Raw genomic sequence first — 20,354 nt, forward strand, 5'->3', positions numbered from 1 at the left:
ATTTCTCTAATGACCAGTGACGCTGAGCATCTTCATGTGCTTATTGGTCATTTGTATATCTTCTTCAGAGAAATGTCTATTCAAGTCCTTTGCCTATTTTAACCAGCCCATTTTTTTTTAAATTTTGAGTTGTAGTTCTGTACATAGCCTGGATATCAATCCAATAATTTTTAAAAGCTGGACTGGCTATATTAATATGAGATGAAGTAAATTTCATTACCAGGGGTTAAAAGGGTCAATTCATCAAACAAATGACACTCTAAAATGTTTAGGTACTTGATAACAGAGCTTCAAAATACATGAAGCAAACACTGATAAAACTACAAGGAGAAATAGACAAACCAACAATGATAGTCATAAATTTCAATGACCCCTTTTTCACTAATTGATAGAACAAGCAGACAGAAAGGCAGTAAGCAGTTAAGACTTGGAACAGCACCACCAACCAACTTAACTGACAATTTATAGGACACTCCACTCAACAAACCAGGAAGCACATTTTCCCCAAATATACACAGAGCATTTACCAGGGGACCATATCCTGGGTCACAAAAAAACTCTCAGTAAATTAAGACATCTCTAATCATACAGAGTACATCCTTTGTTTACAAAGAAATTAAATTAGAAATCAGTGTTTACTGGACAGAAAGAGAAAGTATCACTATAATGCTGACTTTGTGTCTTCCACTACTTGTAATCCTGCCAAGAAAGGAACAGATACATTAGCAGTGGAACTAAAAGTTATTTAAATGTCTTCAATGCTAGGCATACCTGACCTGGGCTATCTGTTTGATAACCTGTTCATGGTCGAGTCTCTCCTTTTCTCCTCTCCTGCCCATCCTAAGCCCCAGGGGCCCCACTTGTCAGCACCAGCTAAATCACGACAAACCTGTTTTGGGGTTTGCTCAAGTCTCTCACAGAAACCAGCCAAGGGGAAAAGAAATGCAGCAGGAGGAGAGGACCTGGGAGGTAAACGTGCCTAACAAAGCACCCAAATGCTCAGAGACCTCACCTTACAGCAATTTCTGAGTTACAGGGCAACTACCCTGGAACAAACTGGAACCTTATGAAAACTCTAGAGTCTAAGCAGAAACTAACAGATTTTCAGAACAACAGAAATCAAGCAGGATTAAAAGAAGGTCTTCAATGACCTGATTATGTCAGCCTGGAAAAACCCTACTGGTACTGGCCAAAAGTATCCAGAAATGCTTCACATGGCTAGTTAGCCCAATGCCCTTTCAATGGCTGATTTATGCCAGATTAGCAAATTTCACAGCAATAAGTAAACAGAAAACGAGACTCCTTAGAAACAATGTCACTTCCAAGTACAGAAAAATCTACAAACTCTTTAAGGTGGTGCTTCCCAAATTTCACTTTCAAAAAGAATCACTCATTGCCTACGTAAAAAAAAAAAAATACTGATTTCTGGGACCCCTCCTGACAATTTCCAGAGGTTTGGCTCCATATTTTTAACATCTATCACAGCCAATTCTTTTTTATTTTTATTTTTTAAGATTTATTTATCTATTTGAGAGAGAGGGCAAGCATGAGAGAGGGGAGGGCCTGGGGGGGAGAGACAGAGAGAGAGAGAATCCTCATGCAGACTCGCTGAGCATGGAGCCCAACACAGCGCTTGATCCCAGGACCCCAAGACCATGACTGGAGCTGAAACGAAGAGCCAGATGCTTAACCGACGGAGCCACCCAGGCTGTCCTAAGCATCACAGATGATCTTAAGGTCCAGTAAGAACATTAGCTTTGAGATGAGACTAAGGGGTTAAAAATCCTGACTTGAGGGGCGCCTGGGTGGCTCTGTGGGTTAAAGCCTCTACCTTCGGCTCAGGTCATGATCCCAGGGTCCTGTGATCAAGCCCCACATCAAGCTCTCTGCTCAGCGGGGAGCCTGCTTCCTCCTCTCCCTCTGCCTGCCTCTCTGCCTACTTGTGATCTCTGTCTGTCAAATAAATAAATAAAAATCTTTTAAAAAAAAAAAATCCTGACTTGACACTTCCTGGCCATGTGACCCAATTAAGTAACATCTCTGCCACTCCCTTGCCATCTGTAAAATGGGATCACCACCTACCTTGACATGTTCTCAGAATTCACTATGTTCACAAGGCCCCTAAAACAGTGCCAAGAGCACATGGCAATCAAGCAAGAAATCAGAGCTACTGCTACCTAAAAACCAGCCAGCAGAAGCTGCCCAGATGAAGAAATCTAAAATGAAATGTTCTACCTAATGGAGATTACAAAGGCAACAAGCCAGTTTCCAAGATAATCGAGGAAAAAAGGCCTTCTGGGCACTACAACCGCCAAGAACAAAAACTCTCACTTCAGCAGCAAGAAGTTCACCCAAGCCCTTCCTCCCACCCAGAACCACAAGGTCCAGGCCTGGGCAGGGCTGCAGCTTTGCACAACAGCTGAAGAAAGTCCTTCCTCCCCAACTCCCTCTGTCACTGCCACCTCCAGCTCTAGGGCCAACAGTCCTAAGAGTCAGGTGGCAGCATCCTGGGGACACCAGTAGTAAACAGAACTCCTGGAAAAGAGGCAAAGGGCCAATGAAGAGAGTGGAAAAGGCCTGACTCAGCAACAGGATTAGTGAGTGAAGGCAAGTTGAGTCTGTGAAGTTTCCAGGGCCAAAGGAGGTATTTCTAGGGTGGGTGAGTCCAGACACTGTACTGAGAAGGCACTGTCTCAGGGGCTGAAACCCCAAGATGCAGGGTCAACTCTGCCAGTAATTCACAACATAGCCCCAGGTCACTCCCTCTCCCACCCATAAGGTGGGAAGATAAGCACCTTCTTGGCTGCAGGGAAGAAAGGAGGAGGAATCAGGCACCCAAGGGAGATACACTGACACATAAACGCTCCACTGTCCTTTGTACCCAAGAGGAACTGGATATATACCGGTGAGAGATACAAATATATACAGATACACAGATAGACACACGCACACCCCAATGCCCTTTGTACCCAGCAGGTCCAGGGGTAGGGTTCGGTCAGGATGCTGGGCACTCCTAGTCTGGGTATAGAAAAAAGGAGAACAGAGCCGAGGCTGAAAGCCCCTTTCTTTCACCGTCCTGGGGAAAAGGCACAGGCAGGGAGTCACAGATCAGAGTCCCTGTGACCCTATCTGCCACCGGCCTCCCCGTGTGACCTCTGGCTCCCACTTCTAGGGCTGCCTTCCCATCTGTACAATGGGCGATCTGGCTCTAACGTCACTAGTACTGTGTCCAGCAAGATGCTCAAATACGGGGTGGGGGGTGGAGGGGGGCGGTAGGGGGTGGAGAAGGGCGGTGGGGGCTGGAGAGGGGCGATGGGGGGGCTGGGCGGGGCCCGAGGCCCCACCCGCAGGGGGAAGGGAGGGGAGGGCACTAGGGGCAGGGGCACCGGCCTCCCTCCCTTCGGCGGCGAGGGGCAGAGGCGCCGGCGGCAGTCACGCGCCCCTCGCACCCAATCATCGGCCTCTGCCAGAATGAGGCGGACAGGCGGGGGCGCGCCGGGAGCGACTGCCAGCGCCACCCCCTTCCCCGTCCTCGCCCCTCCCCGGGTCCCGCTCACCTGCCCCCGGCTGCCGCCGCCACCGCTGCCGCCGCCACCGAGGCCGCTGGTTAAACCACGGCCCGCGCCCACACTTCCGGGGCCTGCAGGCCCGCCCCCTCCCGCCGGATGTGACTCCGCGCCAACGTCCGGGACAGGGGACGGGGCCCGCACCGCGCTGGACGGCCCGCGGGCCCGAGTCACCGCGACACCGCTGCCCCCTGCGCGCCCCCCCACTACACACACTCGCTGCACCCCCTGGGCCACACCCACGGGAGTCCCCGCGAGACCCTCCCGCCAGCGGCGGACGGACGGCCCCGCCCCCGAAAGGCCTCCGCTCCGCCCCTGGGAGGGGCACCGCCCATTGGGCGGAGACCGACCGCCCTGAGCGAGTGCGCCTGCGCGAACATCCCGCGGCTTCTCAGGTGGGCGAGCAAGAGCTTGCGCTGTTTTATCCCGCTCGGCGTTGGGGGAGACTGCTCAGAGCGGCCCAAAAGGGGCCCGAGAACAAACGAGTGGTATCCCAGCACCTGGGGAACGCCCTAGGTGGTCTGAGCTCAGGCTGAGGATCCTTCACGCCAACCATACGCCCGTGGCCCTGACACCGTATGGCCCCAACACGGGAGTAACCACGGACCTGTCTGTGTCCACTTCCCGGGCTAAGAGCAGTGTCTGTCAGTCTGGAACTGGCTGGCTGGTTCCTCGGAACAACTCTGCGTAGTTTCCCGAGGCCCTAGACGGCACTTGGAGTCCATTCCGTGTAGGGAGACGTCCTTATACATCCTCCCTTGCCCGGAATCACGAGACTGATGACCTGGGAAGAAGGGCCTGATGCCGGTCCGCGATCTCCTCCCTGGGCAGCCTGTACTGAACAGCCAGGGGAATCCCCGTCCCTGGCTCAGGAGGGTCCACGATAGCAGTGTTGTAGAAGTGGGATCCCAAGAGGAGAGCTTTAGACCAAGGAAATCGTAGCACCCAAAACTCGCAATCTGATTAGGTACTGAATTAAGACCAACATTGCTAGTGAAGGAAAGCCAACTCAAACCAGTTTCTGCAGACTGGGAATGGTTGAGTCACATAACCACAAAGTCCGGGGGATTGGTAGCACCGGGCACAGCAGGATTCAAGGCTTCATCCTCATCTGACTCTGCTCTTTGTGTGTGTGTGTGTGTGTGTGTGTGTGACATCAAAACTCCTTTCAGCAGGTAGTTTCAAATTTTCTCTTTCTAATTCTAGAGAGAATGGATCTGATTGGCTCTGGTGATCACCACCAGGCCTGTTGGGCAGAGCTTCCTCTTTCTTGCCTCTCCTGGCGGCCAGGTAGCCTATGAATTAATGACCACGTGATCACACTTTGCTCAGAGATCACCCCTAGAGAGCAGAAGGGATCATGAGGAAGGCAGTCTCAGCTACTGGTGTAGTTGAGGGATATCCTGGTTGGGTTTTGCAAACATCTCGCTTTGAACATGTCAGAGAAGCTCCTCTTGACAGCAGCTGTCAGAAAGTGGGTTGAAACCGTTTTTGATTGGTTGGGCGGGGCGACCAGGGCAGATGACCTTCACTTTGTATCATAAACCTTTTGGGCTATATAATAGTTAATCTTTTACGTATGTTACTTTGGTGGTGAAAAAGTAGAAAACAGGGACACCTGGGTGGCTCAGTTGGTTGGGCGTCTGCCTTCGGCTCAGGTCATGATCCCAGGGTCCTGCTCTGCCTGCTGCTCACCTCCCTTGTGTTCTCTCTTAAAAAAAAAAAAAAAAAATAGAAAACACAGGGTGCCTGGGTGGCTCCGATGACTGAACATCCAGCTCTTGATTTCAGCTCAGTTGGTGATCTCAGGGTTGTGAGATCTAACCCTGCATCCTGCCTCAAGCTGAGCAAGGAGCCTGCTTGGGATTCTCTCCCTTCTCCTTCTGCCTCTCCCCCCACTCCCGCTCACATGCACGTGCATGTACACTCTCTCTCTCTCTCTCTCTTAAAAAAAAAATTAGAAAATACTACTGATGGAGTAACTTGAGTTTATATTCAACAATCCTTTTGCACACAGCACTGTGTTGGCAGGTGAAATAAGGGAAAGTCCTGAGCCCTGACACCATGGAGCATCGTGACCCCACTGGGTGCTCGCCTCCGGACTCTCTCTTGCGTAAGCCACACTTATTTAGGAATTCCTGTCATTTGTGCCCTTTGGATGTTAGACCCATTTCTGGAAAGCCCCTCTTGTACCCCCAAGGCGGGGTAAGTGTTTTCTTGTCTGTTCTTCAGATACCCCACACTTTTTCATTTCTTAGCATTTACTACATTTTTGTGTAACTGACTGTTCACTCCCCCTGGGCAGTGACTTGCAGAAGGATAGGCAGAAACTATTTTATACACCATTTTCTGAAAATGCTAGAAACTCCTAAAACAATGACACTAACCCCTTGTGAAGGTGACAGACACAATGATTCCACCCAGAGTGTCGAGAGGAAATGACACACTGCTGCATACTTTCCGCATCAAACGGGACATTGCCAAGTCATCTGGGTTTGCGGTGTGGGCCCTTCTGAATAACCAAAGATGGAAAATTAGGGCAAAGGAGGGAGGGAGGGAGGGAGGAAAAAGTGGCAGGAAATTCAAGTCATCTGAGGCAGGTGGCACCAGAAGAGGGTGCTCTTCCTACTGTGTTTCCCCCATTTTTCCACTCCTGGCTCTTTTCAGCTGCCCGTGGCTCTAGCCCAATCCCTTTGGTCCTCGTGTCCTATCACTGGCCCTTCTGTCCCCTATATCGTGCCTCAGTTATCCCCCACTTCATTCATATCTCAGAATCAGCCTGATAGATGCAAAAGACACACACACACACACAGAGTGAGAGAGAGCGAGCAAAGAAGACAGCTCCTTATTCTTCCCTCATTCTTTCATCCACATACATTCACTGCTAAGAACTGCAGATAGAAAGGTGCACAGACACCATCTCCAGCCTCAGGGAAGTCACATTCTTGGCTGGAATTTGAGAGGACACAGGAGCTCTCCATTGCCCCGAATAGCTCAGCAAAGTTGAAATAGTCATTGTTTCCTCTCTAACCTCTTCTACAAAGTGGTTGGTTGGTTGGTTGGTTGGTTAGCTCCTCAGCACTGGATCTTGTTATGCCAATTTATTGATTGGAGAAGTGATGTCAGAGGAAGCGAGGAGAGCTGGACAGGTCAGAGTCGAGGTGTAACAAAGAAGATATTTGAGAAGCTGAGGTATTGGGGAGTGAGGGTTTGGGAACTGGATGGAAAAGCAGTTTTTAAAAGAAGTTTCACCATGTGGTACACATGACCCCCAATTCGGTCTTCAAGAGATCTTCAATGAAGACTTCATGTTATTTTTTTTCTGGACTTGCATGCCGGGTTGGTCTGGCTGGTTTCTCACTAGGTGCCCCCCGCCCCCCGCCTCTGTACTCAGCGCTTCTGCCTGTACAACCCAGAAGGGAATGGTGCCACTGAGGCAGGGGCTGGTAGCTGCCAACAAAGTTATCCACTCTCTGGCTTTCCTTCAAAACTAGAGTATATTTTATTTCATAGCAATGTGCCCAGTAGCTAAAAAAACAAAAACAAAACAAAACACCTGCGTTTCCCAAACTCCTTCATTGTTGATTATGACTGGGTAACTAGGGGCGCCTGGATGCCTCAGCTGATTAAGCATCTGACTCTTGATCTCAGCTCAGGTCTTGATCTCAGGATCGAAAGTTCAAGCCCTGTGTTGGGATCCCACTGAGCGTGGAAACTGCTAAAATAAATAAATAAATAAATAAATAAGTGACTTTGTGATATAAGCAGAAGGATTGAGAGGAGTTACTTGGAAGTCTGCTTTAAAAGAGCTGAGTCAGCTGAGAAGTGACTCCTCTTGCCTTCCCCACCTTCTCAACTGCTGCTTCAATTTCAGATGTGATGGCTGGAACTCCTGCAGCTATATTGGACCATGAGGTGACATAGTGGAAACCATTCAGGCTCTGGATGGCCTACCCCCAGAGACTGGTTTAGGAGGGAGAGGGAAAAAAATCCAGTTTTATCTTGACATGGTCACTTTAAATCTTTTGTTAATGAGTGCCCAAACTGAAACCTGATATGGCTATGGTTAATACGGCACTGCTTTATCATTACTTGGTTGGGTTTGATAAATGAATATATATTTTACCGATTTATTTCCTTTATTACTTTATTAAATTTGCACAGAAACTACACACACACATACACACACAGAGACACACATACTCTCTTCTGTCAATGCAAAATTGCAATTACACACATACATGCTTTTTTAAAGTATGGTTTGGGATTCTTTTTTTTCTTTTCATTTTTTGCCCTCAGTTTCCCTACTTATTAACAGCCCAGTATATGTCCTCTCATATAATCTCATCCAAATCTGAATCTGCTGGCAGAAGGAGGCTGAGGGGCAGGGTGGGGAGAAGCCAAGAAAAGTGTAGGCACATGAATGAAGGTGGAGACCATAATGGCTTGTCATAAATATTCCAGATGGATCGCACTTCCCCACCCCCCTCCAGCCCCCGCCCCAGGTTTGCAAGACTGTGGAATCTGCTTTGGCCCCTGCAATGTGCACTGAGGTTACTGTAGGTCACTTCCAGGTAGACACCTTCACAAACCAGAGTCCAGTTTGGTGCCCATCCCCTTCCCTTGCATCAAGAGGGCACATCCATCAGCTTTTCTCCCTGAGTGACTGTGATGAGCAAGGCCCCCTGCTAACCTATGTCAGATGTGAGGGAGCAATAAATCTTAGTTGTGTTGACCCATTGAGATCTGGGGGTTGTACGTCCTCACAGTGTAACAGCTTATCTGCATTGAACTAGGAGAGCATAGCAGGGGATGTTAATTGTCTCCTCGTTTCTTCAGTAATCAAACCCCTAGTCTAGGGCCACCCAGCGAAAGAGTACATTTCCTAGCCTCTCCTTCACCTCGAAGTACTCCTGTGATTTCATTAGAGCCAATGAGATATGAGTGGAAATCATATTTACAACTTCTGGCTATGTCCGTTAGGAAACGGGGTACATCCTGCTTCCCCTTCTCTACTTCCAGCTGGCTGGAATGCAGATGCAATGACAGGAGCTGAAGCAGCCACACAAGACCAAGAGACAAATATCCCACATTGAAGATATCAAAGCACCAAGAAAGAATTTGGGTCCCCATCACAAGGGAGCCACTGGAGTATTACATGAGAGAGAAATGAAATTGTTTTTTATTTAGGCCTTGGTTACAGAAGGTGAGCCTGTAACCTACTACCTAACCCATGTGCTAGCCTGTTTTGACAATTAGACTACGGAGAATAAAAACCATATCTCGTGGGGCAGCTGGGTGGCTCAGTTTGTTAAGTCTCTGACTTTTGGTTTTGGCCCAGATCATGATCCTGTGAACATGAGATCAAGTCCTGCAGCAGGCTCCACACTGAGCATGGAGTCTGCTTCAGAATCTCGGTCCTCCCCCTCCCCCTCTGTTCCTCCCCCAACTAGCTTGCACTCTCTTTCTCTCCCTTTCAAATGAATAAATAAAATCTTTTAAAAACCAAATGTCTTTCCATGGACTTAGGAATGAATCAAATGAGATTCCTGCCCTCTGGAGCATGTGATCTAACAGGGGTTTCAGAAAATCAAGCACGGGCAAAGCTATATGGCAGAGAACACTTCAGGGTGCTCTAGGAAGATATAGGAGGGAAACCTTCTTTTTTTTTTAAAGATTTTATATATTTATTTGATAGACAGAGATTACAAGTAGTCAGAGAGGCAGGCAGAGAGAGAGAGGAGGAAGCAGGCTCCCTGCTGAGCAGACAGCCTGATGTGGGGCTCAATCCCAGGACCCTGAGACCCTGACCTGAGCCGAAGGCAGAGGCTTTAACCCACTGAGCACCCAGGTGCCCCTAGGAGGGAAACCTAAATGGGCCAAGGTCTCAGTCCATCAGCTGCCTGAAGAAAAAGACGACCATCTTAGGTCTTTTCAGGTCGGTCTCCCCAGAAATAGCCCAAAAGATGAGGTTTCATGTCGAAGAAATTTATTTCAAAGTTGCTCTCGGAGAAACTATTGAGGGGCAGGGGAAACGGGACGGGGAAGGGACCAAGCACAGTCTGGCCGTGACTCTGCACAAATCCTACGAATGGAAGCTCCCGGCTGCTCCTGCAGGGAACGAGGTAAGTCTGGCCTCAAAAATGCCCAGCCCCGGGCAGGGGAGCCGGGCTCTCTCCTCTGAGACCTGCGCCGTGGCCTCGGGGCCATTGTAGTCCCTCTTCCCAAGGCAGGTCACAGGCGCTACTAGAAACAAAAGCAGCACCAAAGCCAGGAGAAATGCCTCCTTGGATAATGTGGGTGTGTCCTGCACCCCCTCCGCTCTCGCCAGCATTGGCTCGAGAATCCCACCCAGGCTAAGAGCCTCTTCTAGTTTTGAGAGTGAGCCCTTCTGCTGAACTAGGGGGGAGCCCTCAGCTGGACCAGGAGCACCTAGCACTCCGGCATTAAATGCCCCCACACGCCCCCACAGTCACACACACACAAACACATGCGTGTGCGCACATGGACACGCACCCATTTACACACTTTCACCCTCATGCATGCACACACATGCCAGTTTTTTTTTAAAGCAAGAAGGTGGGCGTGATGTGATTGCCGGTGATGTGGTCAGCAAGACAGGCCAGGCTCGGTCTCCAGCTTGGGCCCCCGACCTTTAAGCCTTGTCCACCGCAGCTCCCCTCACTTTTATCCTCACCGGCCTTGGGATGGGCCATGATAAGAGCCCGGGCAAACACAGCTACCCAGGCCCAAGAGCCAGCTGGCGTCAGAATGAAAGGACAGCCTCTCCTGCAGGCAGCCGACCCTAGGCAGACCCCACCGAAGTAGGGTGGGACAGCTTCCGGCCAGAGACCCACAAGGCAACCCATTCATCCCAGGCTGGACACACCCCCAGAACCAACATCACACAGCTAGGGAGAAGCCCACTCGGGCCTCCGACATAGGCCTCACCATGCCTCTGAGCTCCAGTAAGTTTTGCCACTCAGTGGTCTCGGTCTGGGGTGACCTTGGCCGAGTCCTTGCTGTTCTCTGGGTCCTGATTTCTCATCTATAAAGCCAGAGATGGGACCAGATGGCCCCTCAATCATGACATTGCAGTAAGTGACAGCTCCCTCTTAACCCCTGAATCCCGGACAGGCTTCCCACCCAGAGCTGTCTAACATGTATGAATTTAAGTCCAAAATACTTTATGTAATATTCACAGAGCACCTGCCAAGGGGGGGTAAGCATCCTACACATATTAACTCGTGAGGTTCTGTGAGTATTCCCTCTTTAAAGACACTGACAGGTACCTGATTCGGTAGAGCAAGAGACTCTTGATCTCAGGGTCCTGAGTTCGAGCCCCACGGTGGGCCTAGAGCCTACTTAAATAAATAAATAATAACAAAGTAAAGATGGTGAACGGGAGGCAGAGAGAGAAAGGAAGCAACTTGTCCAAGTTTGCACAACGAGTCAAGGCCAAGCTAGGATGCAGACACAGTCCACCTGGCTTCCTGCACTGGGTTCTTAAGCATTCCCCTCTGCTCCCTCTCCTTTTGTAAGCAATGTTACATACTTTCATTTCCTTAACTCAAGCTCAATCTTTCCTCCCTTCCCAGCCACAGAATCCAGTGAGATTTGCAGACTATGGTGGGCTCAGGAACAAACGGGGGGGGGGGGGTGTCGAGACAACATGCGGGTCACCCGAATAGCCAGAGCTCCCCCAGCTACGGAGGGTGACATGCCCATGCCCTCTGTCTCTGGGCAAGTCACACAGGTGCCCCTCCCAAGTCCAGTCCTCAGGGGTCCCACCAGCTTCTCCAAAAGCCACACGCTCAGCACCCACCTACCCCAATCACTGCCCCTCCCTGCAGAGCTGAGCAGGAGGAGAAGCAGCCTTGGCTGTGCATGGAAGCCACCAGCTCCCGTGGTGCCCACAGAGGGCTTCCCCCTTCTTCCCATCCTGGCACCCGCTTCTGTGCCCACCTGCCCGCCGGTGGGTGCTCTCCTGTGACTTCACTTCCCAAGCCCGGGCTGGGGCGGGAGCTTTCTGCAGAGTGATTCTACACCAAGGCAAAGCTGTCATTCCTTCTCTCCCGCTGCTGTGAGAACAGGAAGGAAATTAACATTTCCAAATATTACACACAGGCTCCTTTCTGTGGAAAGTGCTTGGCAAATAGTTCAAGTAAGGAGGAGACGTTGATAACAGAAGGTGTTACAAAATGCAAGTTAAATCTGTCCTCTCACAGTTTCAACTTGGTCCTTTTCCACTGTGAAAATTCACCATAGAGTAGGTCTAGTCCCTTGTTTTGGCAAAAACCTTTTAGATTTGAGGTTGTCCTTCCACTTCACAGAAATCTTGATTTTCCAGGGTCAGCAGCCCCCCAGGATGTCTGTGCCCTCTCCCCCTTCCCCCGGACCCCTCCCTCTCTCCCCTCTCCCACAGCCTGTCCACACGCTCCCCCACCCATTTCCACAGCCGCCCGGCTCTGTCTTGCATACTCCCTTCCTCCTAAGCTCTTTCTTCTCTTGCAGGCCTGTCCTGGTCCGTTCTCCTTCATTCTCCGCGGTCAGACACCTCACTTGTCTACTCAGCACTCCCCAACACGTGGGGTCAATCCCACACTCTTGAACATAGCGTTCAAGGCCCACCCATGACCTGGTCTTTGTCCTCCTTTCCCGAGTTATCCCTTATGTCATTAGGGCTGCCCTCCTGGGTTTTTCCTGTCTTCATTCTAAACGCATGCTGGTCCCTTGAAATTCAGTGTCCCTTGAAATTCCATGGTCCCTTGAAATTCAGTGTGGCCGTGTGACTTGTTCAGACCAATGAAATTCGAGCGGTAGCCAACACCTATCACTTCTGGCAGGCGCTGTGACGACAGTGTGCGAGCTGGCACCTGCCCTCTCCCTCCCTACCCACCCCCTGGCAACTGGTGGCACTTGTAGATGGTGAAGTCCCCATCTTTCTGTGTCCCCAAGTGGTAGCACCTCCCATCACAGCCCCCCATGACCTGTAATGGACACACAGGAAGACCAAGAAAGAAACATTTTTTTAAAGTAGGGGTGTTGCTAGTTGCTGTTCTTTCTGACTGATCTAATGTGTTCCTTGGGCCTATGACCTTTGCTAATCCCACCTTTCCTGGCTACTGACCATCCCTTGGGTTCCCTGGGATGCCCAGGCTGCCCTCTTTGACTGACATTCTCTGCTCCCCAGGCCGACTCAGCAAAAGCCTCTCATCCACTGGGACTCAGTGCAGTCGCCACCTCTACCAGGAAGGCTTCCTAACTTTCCGCCAAGGGCACCTGAAGGGAAGGAAAAATTCTTCTCTACCACCGTGGTCTGCCTCGTGGCAGGACTAAGAATTCAATTTACATGAGACAGACTAATAGGAGAAAATAAAAACCAAAAGATTTATTCTATGCACACAGAGGCCAAATAATGAAATCGAGATCCAAAGAAATGACCAAGGCAGGCAGTTTCTCTACTTTTTAGGGAAAGAGAAAATAAATCTGGGAGGAATTGACGGGACAAAGAAAACTTAACTTTGAGAGCTTTGCTTAGGAATTCTAAACAGGGGGCACCTGGGTGGCTCAGTCCTTAGCGTCTGCCTTTGGCTCAGGTTGTGATCTCAGGGTCCTGGGATCAAGCCCCACATCGGGCTCTCTACTCAGCGGGAAGCCTGCTTCTCCCTCTCTCTCTGCCCCCCCTTGTGTTCCTCTCTTGCTCTATCTCTCTCTGTCAAATAAATAAATAAAATCTTTAGGGGGGAAAAAGGAATTCTAACCAGAATTTGGGCTGGGGTAAATTAGCAAAAAGTAACAAGGGTCATTAATACAGCCTTCTTGAATCTAAATTTCCCACCTCTGGGGACAAGGCTCTCTTTAGCTCCTAGTACAGAGCAGGTACCTTTTACCTTTCACCAGGAAGAGTTATTTTCTGCTTTCACAGGGTCAGGGGAGGGTGTGAAAGCCCTTCTTACACAGACTGTCTCTTAAGTAACTTTTATTTAAAATAATATGCTGGGGGGGGCATCTGGGTGGCTCAGTGGGTTAAGCCTCTGCCTTCAGCTCAGGTCATGATCTCAGGGTCCTGGGATCGAGCCCCACATTGCATTGGGCTCTCTGCTCAGCGGGGATTCTGTTTCCCCCTCTCTCTCTACCTGCCTCTCTGCCTACTTCTGATCTCTGTCTGTCAAATAAACAATTAAAACCTTAAATAAAATAATATTTCGGGGTACCTGGGTGGCTCAGTAGGTTAAGCTTCCAACTCTTGATTTCAGCTCAGGTTGTGATCTCAGGGTCATGAGATCGAGCCCTACATCAGGCTCTGTGCTCAACATGGAGTCTCTTTGAGGTTCCCTGCCCCTCCCTGCCTGCTCTCCCATGCATGCTCTCGCCTCTAAAAATGAAGTGAAGGGAGCACCTGGGTGGCTCAGTGGGGTAAGCCTCTGCCTTCGGCTCAGGTCATGATCTCAGGGTCCTGGGATCGAGCCCCGCATCGGGCTCTCTGCTCAGCGGGGAGCCTGCTTCCCTCTCTTTCTCTGCCTGCCTCTCTGCCTACTTGTGATCTCTGTCAAATAAATAAAATCTTTTAAAAAAGTAAAAATATTTAAAAAATGAAGTGAAGAAGAGTCTCTAACATACCTAATAATTATGTCCTCCGTCTCCCATCCCCCGCCCCCCTCTGTTGCTCCCCCACATCGTTTCCTGACTGCTCCCTCCCCCACACTGGGCCCAGCACTGTTCCGCAGGGCAGCAGAGCAGTCGAGAGCATGGCATTTGCAGTCAGGCCGACCTGGGTTCAAACCACGACTCTACTACTCACTACTCGCTGTTTCTCCTCGAGGGAGTACTTGACACCCCAAGCCTCAGTTTCCCCATTTGTAAACTGGGGACAATCTCGACCTCATAGGGCGTCTTTGGAAAGCACCTGGGAGAACGTATCCAGCATCTCTGGGGCTCGTTGACTGAATCAGGCTCTGGGCCTGGGAGACTGGAGGGGCCTCGGAAGCCCTCGCTGAGGAGGAGGCAGCGGAGATGACCGCTGAGAGGAGCAGAAGGAGCCAGCCCGGCCAAGGGCTGCGCGAAGAACATTCCAAACAAGGGAAGTGCAATTACGAAACCCCAAACTAACCAAATCCCATAAATGGCCACTTTCCTGCCTCCAGTCTTCCTCCCACACCTGGACAACCCACTGCCCGCCAGGGGACATCGAGGCCACGCGTCACCCAGCATGACCCCGTCACGCACTCCACTTGCAAGTCAGCAGCACTGAGCCATCCCTTTCCTCCCCAGAACCGCTGGGGCTGCTGCAGACCGAGGCGGGAAAATCAGGGCTGTACTGCCAAGTGGGCTCGGGGCCCCGGCTGCGTGGATAAGCTGGCTATCGCAGGGGACCCGGGAGACGTCACTGCCACCAGCAAAGACTGAGTCTCTTGGTTTGCTTGTCTTCCTGGGCGGAACCTCCCGCACACCGATAGGGCCAAGGGGAAAGTAAATGCTTTTGTCTAATCTTGCCCTGTTTGATCACGGGGTCACCACAGGTGGCCACTCCCTGGGCAGAATCCGGTTTCTCCATCCCTTCTCCAAAGGCGGCCACGGGACATGAGGATCAGCACCCGACCCTGAGGCCTGCGGGCTGGAACTCAACTCATAAGCCGTTGGGACCAATGTAATGCCCAGCCTGTCCTTAAGGGTCTGCCCTTTTCCACATTCCAGACCCACACAGCACAGCCCCCATAGAGCGGGAGCAGTGCCATCCCCCATCAGGGCCCTCAAAGCTCCAAGGTCTTTCCAGAACATCAGACAAGTCCCCTGAACACAGGCTTGTCGGAGCCTCCTGACTGGGCCACCTGGTCCCTGAAGAGCGAAACAGACATTGTGTTGAAGTTGTGGAAGGCTGAGCAGAAATGGTTCATTGCTCTAAATTCAGGCCGGTGCTGTGCAATCCGTCAGGGGCGGTGTTGCCTGCACGAGGGGCGCCGCGGGGCTACAGAGGGAGCATGAGCCAGATGCTGTAAACACTGCCTTCTGGTGCCACTCCAGCTGGGGCTGGACCCACTGTGCCTGGCACCTGGGAGATCCAGCTCCCAGTGCCGCTTTCCTGCTGTCCTGAGAGCAGGGCTGGAGCCAAAAGCCGACCAGACTCAAGAAAGAAAGAGAAGGACCTCAGCCCTGCACCTGCCGGCCTCTGAGAGTTAGTTGCCCACGGAGGCTGGCAGCAGTGAGCCTTCTCTGGGCTGTCCCGGTTCAGCGCTCTCCCAGCCAGAGGGAGGACCAGATGCCTTGAGTCCCAGATGTCTTCACTAATTCACCTTGCAACCTTTTGGTAAGGGACACTGCCTGACTTCCAGTTTCTTCCTCCCCAGAATGAGGGGACGGGACTTGTTCCAGGAAAGCAGCTGGTCCAGATGGCGCGCCAATGCTGGTGAGCACCACAAGCGGCTCAGGGTACAGGTGGCTCAGGACATCGAGGCCCCATCCAGTGCTCAGATGCCCTGGCAGGGTCCGCCCTGCCCTGGGGGCAGCAGTGGCCAACCAGGTGCCACCACAAGCAGGAGGACCTCTGGGCCCCATCCTGCAGAACATTCTGCCCCTCGGAATCTGTGGGCTGAGATCAAGTAGTTAAAAGGCAGATGTTACTGACAAGAAGACTGGGGATTCTTCAGCAGAAACCCGGGTCAGGCTGATGAATCACCTCTCCTAAAGGAATAAATTCCAATAAAAGCATTCTGGGGACAAGATGCGACAGGAAGGTCAGCTACCTCAGATAATATTTCAGATGTTTCGGGTCACCTGCCTTCTTGCTGTCCGGCTTGAGAGGATGCCGACAGCCAAGGAGCGACTGGAGAGTCACGGACTGTGGCTGTCCCTCTTCCCCGTGACTCAGTAGCAGGGAGGATGGCTCTTATCACCTCCATTCCAGCAGGGTGGGATGCCACCTCCAGCATTTACTGGGAGACCCAGCGGGGACTGGACCCCTGGTCAGTACCATTCCTTCCCCAGGGCTTCTTCCACGTCCCAGTCCCTCCTGGGTCCTGCCCAAGCGGACCCCTCTCTGTTACCCCCTCCCCTCCTTCCTTTCCAAATCTCCCCCCACCCCTCACCTCAACCTCGCGGCCCCCTCCCTACCCAGGCCTTTCCCTCACCCTGAAGACGGCCCCAAAGAAGAGGGGCCCAGGGAGGGGGGTGCCCTGTTGGGTTTTTCCTAAAAATGTCATCCCTTCCACACCTAGGCGCCAGCGCGTCTCCTCAGAGTCTCCAGTCTCGGATGGCCGAGCAGCCCCGGGGGGAGGGACGGGGACGGGTCTCAGGGGAAGAGCTGCAGGGATGAGCCGTGAAGGCTCCCGGCGACTCAGTCAGCGAGGTCCCATCCATGTCCGTTCTTCTTGGGCCCCTTGGGGTAACACTAAATTTCAAAAGGCAAGATTGTCAAACTTTGGATTACATAAAATATTTCAAACGTAACAAAAGTAAGAAAAGGATAGCGTCGTGAACCCCACAATACCGTCACTTGGCGTCAAGAGTTACAACACTACTTCCTAGCCCAAGCCACCATAAGGGAAGACCTTATGGACCGGAGGCTGGAAATCCCAGGTCAGGGGGCCGGCCAATTCCATTCCTGGTGACAGCCGCCTTCTTAGCCTGAGGACAGCCCCCTTCTCACTGTGCCCTCACATGGTGGGGGGTGTGAAGAAAGCTCTCAGGGTTTTCTTCTTCAAAGGCACTAATGCCATCCCAAGGGCCCACTTTCATGGTCTCAGCTAAACCCAACTCCCCCCCAATCAGCCCACCGCCAAATACCATGGTATTGGGAGCTAGGCTTCAACGTATGAATTTGCAGGGCAGGGAGGGAGACACAACACAGTACATAGCAATTACACAAATCTTTGTATTATCTAGACCCTCATTTTTTAAAATGTTGCTATTCATTCACTTTAGGTGGCACATTTTAAGGCACAGATTACCATTTATTGTACATCTCCTAGAGGTAAGGATTTTTTAAATATACAAAATGTATGTAACCACAATGCTGTTGTTCCCCAAACAAGATTACCAATAACTTTAATATCATCTAATGTCCAGTCCATGTTCTAATTTCCCTAATTCGCTCAAAATGCCTTTTAATGGTTTATTGATTTGAATTAGGGATCAGGATTTAAAGAATCTACACGTGTTGCGTTTGATTATTATCTCTTAAGACTTTGAATAAGTAATAGTCTTTCCCCTTCTTATGGTTTTTTTGTTGTTGCTCAAAATGGGAGGGAGGGAGGGGCACCTGGGTGGCTCAGTGGGTTAAGCATCTGACTCTTGATTTCGGCTCAGGTCATGATGCCAAGGTAATGAGATCAAGTCCAGTGTTGGGCTCCGAGCTCAACTGGGAGTCAGCTTCTCACCCTCTGCTCCTCCCCCTGATCTCTCTCTCTCTTTCTCTCTAAAATAAATAAATAAATCTTTAAAAAGGTTTAAGCCGGGGTGGGGGGCAGGGGGAGGGGGGTTCACTTATCTTACAGAATGTCCCAACTACTGGGTTTACATGATTGCTTCCTTGTTCCTTTATCTACATACTTCCTGAAGCCTGTCGTTACATTCAGACTTAAGTTGAAAAATTTTTATTGGAATACTTCATAGATAGTTCTAGGGATCTCTTACTACATCATTTCAATAGGCACAAAATTGATAGATGTTAGGGTTGATTAGTGGGTCCTGGGGTTCTCCCCTTCATCCGTTGGAATTCCCCCTACGGCTTCGCATCTTGCGGGTCCAATATCCACCAATACTCTTCTCCTAGATCCCTTGTTTTATTAGGAACTGCGAAGCAGTGATTTCTTCATTCAACCGTTCCTTCTGACTTTCCTCTCCAGAATTCTTCAATAAAGAACTTTCCTTTAGCATTATTTGTAGTTCCCTGAAATATACCTGAAATATTTGCTCAGACCTAATCAGCATAAATATTGATGATTATTTCCCTTCCTCTATCAGTGATCAGAATCATGAGTTGTATATTTGATGTGATGCTCAAATTGTCCCACTTTGGGCCCCTGGAACCCTCTTCCTACTGATTCCCGTGCTTTTGGACAGGATTCCAGGGATCTTTTCTGGACCCTTGAGACATCCTGGGCATTTCTTGGCGCAGCCCTGGAATGAGCCATCTCTTCAAGAATCCCTGATGCTCTCGTGGTAAATGGTATCTGGAGGCCGGCCTCAGCCGGGCCTCAGGGTACTGCCTGTTATCACATATCATGGCTTCTAGGCTTTTCAGCTGCCAGAGCCAGGAGATAGGGTCAACTTGTGAAGAACACGGATCTGAGCTGTGCAGGTCCGTTTACACACGGAATCTCTACGGTCCGTCTGCTGCAGGGCTGTCAATTTTTCCCTTCCTTGTGAACTTCTTAATAACATTTTCTTGTCTCTAGCTCACTTTAGTGTAAGAACACAGACCTAATACACATAACATAAAAAATAGGTGTTAATCGACTTTTTATGTTATCAGCAAGCCTTCTGGCCAATGGCAGACAGTTCGTAGTGAAGTTTTAGGGGAGTCAAAAGTTCTTTGTGGATTTTTGGCAGCCTGGGGAGAGAGGGTCAGTGCCCCTAAACCTCACGTGATTCACCGGTCAGCTCTACGTATTTTGTTAGAAAGAGAAAAATAGTTGATTAGTACAAACTTAGACTTCCAATTCAAGTTTTAAGATGGTGGGGCTTTACTTTAACTTTTTTGTCATGAGTTTCCATCTTTTTCTTCTTCCATGGAAAGCCTTGCAGCAGGAAAACATTTGCATAATTAATAACTTACTGGGGGGTTTTTTGCATTTTATTTTATTTATTTATTTTTCTAAAGATTTTATTTATTTATTTGACAGATGGAGATCACAAGTAGGCAGAAAGGCAGGCAGAGAGAGACAGAGAAGCAGGCTCCCTGCTGAGCAGAGAACCCGATGCGGGACTCAATGCCAGGACCCTGGGATCATGACCTAAGCTGAAGGCAGAAGCCTCAACCCACTGAGCCACCCAGGCACCCTAACTTACTGGTTTTTTAAAAAATATTTTATTTATTTATTTGACACAGAGACAGCAAGAGAGGGAACACAGGCAGGGGGTAGTGGGAGAGGGAGAAACAGGCTTCCTGCTGCAGGATTCGATCCCAGGACCCTGGGATCATGACCCAAGTCAAAGGCAAACACTTAACAATTGAGCCACTCAAGCACCCCTAACGTACTGGCTTTAATCTGACTTCAGGGTTTCAAAATAACCGTGGGCATCTGGGTGGCTCAGTGGTTTAATCCCCTGCCTTGGGCTCAGATCATGATCTCAGAGTCCTGGGATGGAGCCCTACACTGGGCTCTCTGCTCAGTGAGGAACATGCTTCTCCCTCTCCCTTTGCCTGGACTCCCCCTGCTTGGGCTCGCTTGCTCTCTCTTTGTGTCAAATAAATAAATTTGGCTTTTGCAAATAACGCTGCAGTACAGAGCTCGTGCATACGCCTTTAAAAAAAAAAGAAAAGAAAAAAATCACAGGCCTAAAATGGCATCACTTAGGCCAAGTCCCCAGTGGAAGCTTTGATACATAATCTAACTGCAGTGTCAGCCTCCCCCAGGAAGGTATCTTAACTGGTCAGTCAGGAATTTTCCAACACGCGCCAGTGAGTCGGCCCAACGGGCCCTCTCCATCCCCTCAAGGAAGATGAAACCATCTGTCTGATAAGACTACTTTGTTCCCCCCCCAAGGGAAAGCAGTCTCACCTAGAAAATCTTCTTCTTTGGCTGGCAACTTTCTTGCCCCACCCTCCTTCCACGAATACTTTCCATA

General features: G+C 50.3%; 1 protein-coding gene across 3 annotated transcripts in view; it reads right to left on the bottom strand.

Moving 5' to 3' along the window:
• Window positions 1-20,354, bottom strand: part of VPS37C (VPS37C subunit of ESCRT-I) — a 78,314-nt gene that overhangs the window by 22,409 nt on the left and 35,551 nt on the right. The window contains exon 1 of one of the 3 annotated variants that reach the window (XM_044259403.1): window positions 3,558-3,708. The exons of 1 other annotated variant lie outside the window; for it this stretch is intronic. The gene's annotated coding sequence lies outside the window, so the exon portion shown is untranslated. Of the gene's footprint in view, window positions 1-3,557; window positions 3,709-20,354 lie in introns of those variants that run through there. One more of the 3 variants, XM_044259400.1, reaches the window with a different exon arrangement.

Source organism: Neovison vison, chromosome 7 (assembly GCF_020171115.1).
Source record: "Neovison vison isolate M4711 chromosome 7, ASM_NN_V1, whole genome shotgun sequence".
Lineage (NCBI taxonomy): Eukaryota > Metazoa > Chordata > Mammalia > Carnivora > Mustelidae > Neogale > Neogale vison.